This window comes from Plectropomus leopardus, chromosome 11, assembly GCF_026936395.1.
Source record: "Plectropomus leopardus strain MGB_pleo_1.0 chromosome 11, ASM2693639v1, whole genome shotgun sequence".
In the NCBI taxonomy this organism is placed as follows: Eukaryota; Metazoa; Chordata; class Actinopteri; order Perciformes; family Serranidae; genus Plectropomus; species Plectropomus leopardus.
Window position 1 is genome coordinate 23,688,802 of NC_142186.1, and position 9,559 is coordinate 23,698,360.

Genomic DNA, 9,559 nt, shown 5'->3' on the forward strand with positions numbered 1-9,559 from the left:
CGCTCTGTTCTGTGACTCTGTGTGTGTGTGTGTGTGTGTGTGTGTGTGTGTGTGTGTGTGTGTGCTTTCCATTCAAAATGAACACACCTGCACCTGCAGCAGCTTTGTTGTTTTCCGAGAATGTCTGCTTTCTGTATGCTCACTGCACTTAATCTTCCAAGTATAGTGACACGACCAATGACAGCCGTCTACTTTTCATTTATGATACAGACACAATAATATATATGATACATCTGCAAATTAACGACACAATTTAATAAGAGTAACTCTTGAGAAATGCTGTCTTTTCCTGCATTTCAGTGTTGTGAGTAGGCAAACCATTATACCTTTCACAATAACACTCAGCAAACACATGTGGCCTTGTTTGAGCAGCGGTGGTGCAGATTTCTGCATGTAAGCACACCTGTGTTGTTTACCTGAAACACAGCAGGTGAGACTGATGACTGGGCTGCATTATTTCTAGAGCATTAAGGTGAGAAGGAGTAGCCCCATTAGAGGACAGCTTCTAATTCTTCAATTGTTTGTCATCAGACCTTTAATCTTTTTATTTCACTACAAATGTGGAAAAGAAACATATCTTTTACTTATGTGCCCAGACTTTATTTGGTATGTTAAGGAAAAAGCAACATATGATCTGAGTGGTCTAAAGTCCTGAAATCTGGTATGGTTATTCTATTGACAAGTATTTAACAGCAAAACTTTAAATGTTGAGATCACATGAAAAGCCATGCCTTTATTAGTCAATCAATAGTCAAAATCACAATTTCTGAAAAAATAGGAACTGAAATATTCCATAGATTTTTTTTCACACTGCATGTGTGCATGAATCTTTGATATTCAACTTGTTAGGAGTTGATAGATACCAAACACGTCATTGTGCTCCATGTAGTTTCTAAAATACAGCAATTTTCTTATCATTACTACCACATACCCAAATATAGTATGACAAGAAAAACTCACTTCTATGCCAAACACCTTGACCGATTTTGATGATTTCTTCAGATTTATGCTTTAGCAAGCAGAGAGAACACGTCCAGTGAAGCATATTCAGAATTTAAGATGCATGCACAAGTAGCAGTTTTTTTGCAACCAACCAAAAATGCTGTTTATGTTCAGATTTTCACCTAAACATATTGTGAGTATCCTTGAGATCTAAAAAAACAAAGTGAGTGTCTTTCCGTCCTCATGAAACATTTGACAAATCCAGCATCGTTTAGATCCACGTTTACTAGTTTACAGTCTGTCCTGCCTTCAGCTTGTTACTTGGGTGAAAATACACAAGTATATGCATAAAAAATACCAAAGTAAAAGCACTCATTGGGCAGAATAATCTATTTCAGAATACAAACCATATTACTGGATCATAATAAACATCACTTTAATCTTGATAGTAAATAAGGGGTTAATATCCTATATTTCATACACTTTATGTATTCTTATCTATAATATTATATCATAATTTGATAATCTGAAAAGTAACTATTTGTCAAACATATATTTTGGAGTAGAAGTGCTCCAAAATAGTACTTAATTTTTCCACCATAGGCCAAACTGCCTGAGGACCAACTCCACACATCCAAATGAACATAGCTTGAATAATGCTTCCGTGACATTCAAAAAATGTGGTCACCTCCTATAATACCAGCCTCACACTAATGTGAGAGTTAAGAGTTCAGGTCTGTACAGGAAAATAGTTTGCAAGTATAGAACAAGTCCCAGCGCATGCTGTTCTGTTTTGAATAAATGTCATATTCAAAATGATAAATGAAAATTTGTATGCAAATGTTTTGTGTTAGGCTCCATAAAAATAAGCAAGGTAGAACAACAACAACAACAACAACAATAAAATAATAATAATAATAATAATAATAATATTCTAAAATAATTTACATTCCACAGAATGATCCTGACAGCATCTCACTAATTTAGTCTAAAGCAGCTGCCTAATGCCTTCATGTCCTGACCTTGTAATTTAACACCCTGACCAGAGGAACCTTATTTTCCTATAAGAGAGCAGGAAGAGTATTATTATTATTGCACCTGTTTTATAGGGGCTGGAGCTTGTCCTCACGATGCCTTGTTGTGGCTAAAATGTTTAACCAGTTTGACAGATGAGGGTATAAAGATGCTGGTGCGGCATGACTAATCAAAATCCAAATAGGTTTGTCCTTAATGCTTTCAGGTCAATTCTTGAGTTACGGGAAACCTGAAACTATAAGTTTACCCTGCTAGTTATGATTTGAATGTAATTTTGTGCAGTTTTTAAAAAACTGTTGTTAAATTTATTTGAAATGAATTGATCGTATTAATTATGATACAGGTGCTGACTGTGTTGGTTTGCTGGTGATTTGATGTTGCCTAATCACTTTGGGTACTGGATCCTTGCCATTGCTATCTAAATTAACACAATTAAAATTCGTCTTTGGACTCAGTGTCACTGTATCACTAGTCTACTGTTGTATTAGACTAAACTAAACTTCAGACAACATTCCTCTGAGGGAGATACACTCAAACACATACAGCGCGGTAAAAGACAGCTCAATAAGGAGAACTGTGCCTCCCTGTGGAAAACAAACAGCATGTCCAAAACTGAAAAAAATGAGCAAAGTAGAGCAAACGAAAAAAAAGGCCAAAAAAATAAAATAAAAGCAAAGAAGATAAAATAATACAAGTTCTTGTTTTACATTCCTAAAATAATCTTCGTCACCGAGATCAAAATAAAAAGATATTTTAGTGCTGCTGAGCGAGTACAAATTAGAGTTGTAGATCATTGAAACATATTCTAACATATATTACACCCCATATTTCATGGGGGAAAAAACAAGCAAAATGTAGCAAATAAACACAAAAGAGAGTAAAAAAATTTTCATTGAGGGGCGAGTCAAAGGCTTTGGGCAGTTAATCAGATTTTATACCACTAAAACAAACCAAAGTTGTCTTTGTATTGTTTCTAACAATACTATACGTTTGTAGTTTACGACAAAATGGACATAAAAACTTTGCAGTGTTTCAACTGATGCTTGAATAAACAAAAAATCTTCATCTGTGTAGTTTGGAATTGCAAACTTTCTTAAGTCGTTGTTTAACATAAACAGATTAAAACAGCTTTCTAGTGTTGTTTCCTCATTCCAACTACAACACAGGGCGAAAACGATATGAAACAGGTGAGACAACAGCAAAAGAATAAAGAAAAAGAGAGATTATATTGTTGCATGGCAGGACAATGGTTAAAGCAGCAGGAAGCCTCTGTCTCCCTCATGTGTTTGCTCTGCGTGATTCTCTTATCTGTCGTATTTGTTCAGGTTCAGGAGGGTCAGAGGATCGTTGGTGTGTCAACTAAGCCCACATCTTTCAAAAAGACATCAGTATAATGAGTCAGTTATCCTCTAGATAGAAGCTGACCTCACAAAAAAACCTTTTTCAGTAAAAAGGTGAATCATTAACCAGGTCAGAGGTCAACTTCAAGTCAAACAACTTCTCATGATGCACAAAGAGTCTGCACCTTACTCGAAAAAAAGGTTTATAATTGATACGCACAAAACCATCAGAGACATTCATTTTATTTTGGAATATATTTAAATGATAAAGAATTTCAGCTTTTTCAACAGGATGCGACGGCAGCTGAAACACCATCAGGACACATTCAATCTCAAAACGGTATGTGTTTCTGAGTTTGAGTGACAAACTTCCTTAAAATGTTGTGAAACACTGTGCAACAGCTTTTGATGTAAGTTTTCTCTTATTTGGTGGATGACTCAGAGCTGTTACCCAATCAGCAATGATGTGTATGTAAAATAATTTCTAGTAGATAAAGCTATGTAAACATGTTTCCCATGACGATAAAGCCCTCTTGACTTTGTTTGAATTAAACTCAGTCGTATTATAAAGTACTCCGTTTACACATCTCAACAGGGTGTTGAGATGTGTAAACAACAAACACACTAAACCTTTTGCTAAGTTTTGTCTGAGTGAAACACAGATATGAAAACAACAATGCAAAAATGTCACAATTTTTCTCATAAAACCAGAATTTGGATGTATAAAATTGGGAAAAAATAATGTGAATGATGTAATTCGTAATCCGTGTAATTGTAGTTTATTAAAAAACAAACAAACAAACAAAAAATACTGCAGCTCTGTATCTATAGTGATGCACCTTCTGGTCAAATTAATCAAATTACACTATAAATTCGCCCCAAAATTTGTTTAAACTGCGAAATAAGTCATTAGATAGACTTCACTGTCAAATGGAAAAAGGCAGCAGATAAAAACGGATGCATTCTGTTACTGAGGTCCTGCTGTTCACGTTGATTTTAGATGCGACTGTAAACAATGAGAAAGATACACAAATAATATTTATTTGTACACTGTCCAGTGACAAACTATGATATAATTGTCCGGTGTATAAGTATTTGATTGGAATTGTGCCATTTTGAGGTTAATTTGAACTACATTTTTTAATTTTTTCTTAAAAAAATTTTTTTTAAAAAAGAAAAAAGCGTTTTAACTCAACAGGATTTTATGGTACACAATAATTAAATTGGTGTACTGACATGGAAAAACCAATATATTTAACCCTTTGAACTCTGAAATAAAGATGGTCCGCCAGTGCCTACATTAGTATTTTTGCTTACTATGATGTAATTTTGTGGAAGATCTTCAAATGCTTCATATCCATTCATAAAGGAATGAATGCTGTAGCTATTCTGGTTCCTATTTTAAATATATTAAAACAGAATCACGCAAACAACGGTCTCTCCACGGCTTCAGGATGTCCATTTTTAAAGAGTTAAACTCTTAACTCATTAGTCACGGGAGCTGCTGGTCTACCGCTGCCTTGATCAGTTTGATGGATAACTATTGGTAAATCCAAGTAAAACCACTTTAAACATAAGCAAGTATTTATGAACAAGATATATGGCAAATAAATATACTTCAAAAGGGGCAAATACAAACCTTAAACAACAAAAAAGTGAACAGCTCTATGAATCAAAAAGCAGCAGCAGTCCCAGGCTGATGATTACTGTAAGAGGTCCACTGAGCTGCACCGCCTCTGATCCAGGAAGAGAAACACCTGTGAAAGGATGAAGATGTCAAATATTGTGTTTAACATGAAATCTGACACTAACGCGACAGCAGACACACAAGATCAAATTCTACAGAGTTGTCACCTTTAACTTCGACCATCTTGGTGGCCTCAGCAGAGCGTCCAACAGCTACATTTTCTGCGACACAGGTAAAATTTTGGAAAGTACCCGGCATTGAAGGGGTCCACATGAGCTCATTTTCATGCACTGAAAAGTAGGTTCAAATGGGAAAACCCTGTCTGAACTGCCACCTGACTGCACAGTCCACATTCAAGGTACAGCTCGACAAGCAGGTGAATTTACTCAATCTGCCAGGAAACAGATAAAACACTATAAAACAACAGAAAATTCACTCCAACGTGTGAAAAACAATACATTCTTTAAATTATTCTTCCAATAATGAATACTTACAGCTGAGCAGATAACCCAGGCTGAAAACTCTTGTCTGTTGAACCGTCGTACGTAACTCACGTAACTCTCACACTGGTAGTATCCAGCATCAGACGGCCGCAGTGAGCCAAAGCGAAGTGTGAGGTTGTTTTCACGCAGGCTCCTTTTCTGTCCGTCCTTGTACCAGACCACCTGGTTCGGCAGGTGTGGGAGGTCACCTGATGGAGTGCCATGGCAGACCAGATCCAGCGGCTGTTCAGGAGTTGGGACAGTGTTTTGTGGACTGAGCTGCACCTGATAAAGAAGATTTCTGAATCATGAAGGAAGAAGAACTCACATCAGAAATAAAACATCTAAATTACGTGTTACTCAAACTCGGTTTTCGATGCATATATCGTGGTGGAGACGTATTCAGATCTTTTAGATGTATAAATGGCAAAATGTACTTCAAGTTTCAAAATCAAAGTTCTCATTAAGGAGAAAAATGGCCCCTTTGACTGATTTATATACTGTTATATAAACCGCCTCAAACGGTCCCAATCTACACTTTTTTATTCTTAACCTAAAAAAACACAACTAATTGCAGCTGTCAAATAAATATACCGGAGTATAAAGTTACTTTAAATGGATGTAAACAAGTAAAATACAAATAACTCAATATTGTATGAAAAGGGATACTTTGCTGATTTTTTACCAGCTTTATATCAAACAATGTGGGATGTATATGTAGATAAACTGTGGTAAACTTCCCTCCATCTAACCAGTGCCTAGATACCCTACCTCCCCACACGGCTAAACTCCACCAGATGATGTATTTTGCATCATCCGGTTGAGTTTCGCTGGCTCTCTGGGCTTTACTGTAACTACAGACTGTTCGTCTGTGTTTTCGTATTCCCCGCCACCACAGACAGAGAGTGTAGAGCTTTGATCAAGAGACAGATCCTCCTCTCTCTGTCTCAAACTTGGACCAAAATCTGATCAAAATGTAAAACTAGGCAGTGCTGATAAAAAAAAAATAAACGTTGGTGGTGTTACTGTGCTGCATATTTCTCACCCAAAATGTTCTTAGAAACACATTTTAGTGCTGCAATTAGCTGTAAAAGCGAGAGATTATGAACAGGAAGCGGCTGCCATACTGCTTCCTGCACAGTGAAAACAGAGACTGAAAATATATAATATATTAAATGGTAAAACTAAGCTGCACTGACCAAATATAAACCAAGATTCTGTTACTGTGTTAAGCCTCAATCTTTTCAGAAATGTGTTTTAGCTTACCGTTAAACTGTAATACGAGATAATTTTCTTACCCTTCGGCCTTCCTTGTTTCACACAGATCAGTCCACATTACATCGCCCACCAGGAGGAGCATTTATTGGTCTGGTAGCATTTATTTGGTGGTGCATTCTGCTAATTGCAGGTTTGTTTGGGGTTTTTTTTGTTGTTGTTGTTTTTTTAAGCAAAAGCCACAGTTTTCTGTTTTCTCCAAAACAATTAGCTTCAATTTAAAAAATATTTGCGTCTTTCATCTGCATAGACTGCCTTTTTTGTGAGGACTCTTTTCGTATAGATGAAGTAATTCTTTAAGTACTCTTAATTTCTACAATGGAGCTTATACTGCTGGAGACTCCTGTTTCTGGATTGAGTACGTTGCACTGTAATACCACTGTGTTTTCCAGTCCATCCGGTGTCCAGGTTAACCTGCTCCCGTTGACTCTGCGGCCTTTGAAGGTCCAGGTGTGAATGCAGTTTGTATGACAAGAAGAGGAACAGGTGAAAGTCGTACCAAAACCAGCCGTCACCTCACCAGTCCAGGAAATCTGCTCCCAAGCCTCCAAACCTGGTGCACCTGAGGAAGAGAAGCCGTCAGTATCAGATATTTGTACTTGTTCTTATTATTCTTAACGTGAGTAAAAGGCTATTTCATGTGGCCTGCTCAAAGAATCTAAAATAAAGGTGTAATCTTACTATTCACTCCAGAAAATGTTAAGACATATTTACAAATCACATAAGTGGGTCAAGCTTTGTCTGAATTTAAAATACATCACCAAATCCTGTAGATTATAATCCTTGATACATGGAGAGCATATTTAGTTCATTAGCAGAGCCAAAAATGTAAGAGTTAACACAGAGGTTAATTGTTTATTGGTTAATGTTTCTTTTTTAAATACAGACTGTTACTCAAGGGTTTGACTTAAATACTATAAATAGATAAACAGGCGTTTATTAAGAAGGTTTATGATATTATGAGAGAGGCTGAGAGGCTGAAAATATTAAGCGTCCTTACCCATCAGTGCCACCAGCAAAGCGCAGTAAAGACTCCTCCAGCTGGGTATAATAGAAAAGTCTCTCATGGCTGCATCCACCTTTCCTGATTTTATTTTATTTTTTTAAAATACACCTGCTGTCGTTTGAGTAAGAGGCAAGAAGTTATCACATAAACCTATGACTAAACATAAATCACTTCCGTCACTCCCATCATCTTGTTAAACCCGAGAATTTACGAGATGACGAAATCAATGTAATCTTTAAGCAACAGGAAATTACAGTAATTTCAGCACAAAGGTCAAATTAGCTGTTGTAACTTTTTTTTAAAAAAAATTATTGTTGTGTGATCTGGTTGTTTTTTTTTATTCTGTGAGTATGGATTGGTCTAAATTTGGGAGAAACAGTGAAAATACGAGTCACAACTACTGAGTTGAGATTGCACAATTGTTCTGAACCATTTTATCAGAACATCACATTAAACACTAGATGTCACTGTCTCACTGGAGTTTGTTACTGCCTGTAGTTCCCTCCTTTTTTAAATATGGCCTATATACAGACCATATACAATGGTCTGAATTGTTTTATTACGACAACAGCTTCCCAGCAGGAGCACTACTAAATGGTTTTCGATATAATCATAAAGCAGCCTTGCAGTGTAGTATCTGTTGTGCTCCTTAAAAAAATGTTTTCCTCTGTGATCACTAGACAGAGTCAGGATGTGACATCGAGACCTCTAAAAATGGGAGATGTAATTTTAAGTAGAATGCAAAATACATCTAAAATGAAATATTACTGATGTTAGTACAATATTTCTTAATGTTTTTTTATACTTTTAAATTATTATTTGTGATTCCAAAGAAATGTTGCCTGTACTCAAACAGCTGGAGCTACTAGTAAACAGAAAAACACATTGTATTTTTTTGTGAGAAAATATTAAGTCATTATTTAGATGTGTTATTTTAGAAATTATAGAGCCCAAAAAACCCTTAAGTTATTTGCCTTTGCACGCTGTTCCTGTATTTGTAGTACAGTGTTACTGAAACTGATTGCGTAGCTTTGATGGCGTCATGTTGACACAGCAACGGATATTTCACAATGAACTTTGCATTTATTACAGTAATTTCAATGCGGTGTTATTCAGGGAAATGGGCGTAATTTTGCATCTTTTTTGCCAATATAATTTCTTCACCCCTCTCTATGATTTTTATTTTTAGACATATTGTTTACTTTCTCTTCGTATGTTCTTTTAAATTCACACTTGTCAAGAAAGCAAGTATGAAAACAACTCTTATCAGTCTGCATGACTCATAATTAAATCAACATTTGCTACGAGGAGATTGAAAGGTGTTTTTTTTGTCAGTTTTCACTATTCTTAAACTAATTAACGACACACAATAATTGTGAATATCCAAAAGATTAAACAATAATCATTACTAGTAACAAACATACACAACCCTACACAATTCAGATTTACCCTGCACTTATGTTGACCCCAGGTATTAAAAAATAACAGACTATGCTATTGTATGTTCACAGAATTTATGGAACGTACCATAAACTTTGCAAATATGTAAACAAAGACACCAACATACTATTGTAGGATCAGACTCTGTTAGCCTGACATTGCTACACCAAACTGCAAATGAGCGTTATCTGCCAGAGCAAATAAAACTCGAGCTGACAGATTTGTGTGTTTCCCTGGCTCAGACTCTGTGACGTTTACACACAAGAGAAAAGTGTGTGAGATCAGTATGATGTATGGATAATCACGTGCAATGTCTGCAAATTTACAAATGTTACTTAAGCGGGACATGCTC

The 9,559-nt window shown here is 36.0% G+C and overlaps 1 pseudogene across 1 annotated transcript; it reads right to left on the minus strand.

Annotated features, from left to right (window-relative positions):
* Nucleotides 1-3,544: 3,544 nt before the first annotated feature.
* LOC148188271 (uncharacterized) lies at nt 3,545-8,461 on the minus strand (annotated as a pseudogene). Its single transcript, XR_015778048.1, has 6 exons — nt 7,762-8,461; nt 7,066-7,323; nt 6,156-6,174; nt 5,499-5,787; nt 5,172-5,417; nt 3,545-5,074 (listed from the first exon to the last, which is right to left on the minus strand). The product of XR_015778048.1 is annotated as an uncharacterized LOC148188271 (transcript).
* Nucleotides 8,462-9,559: the final 1,098 nt, after the last annotated feature.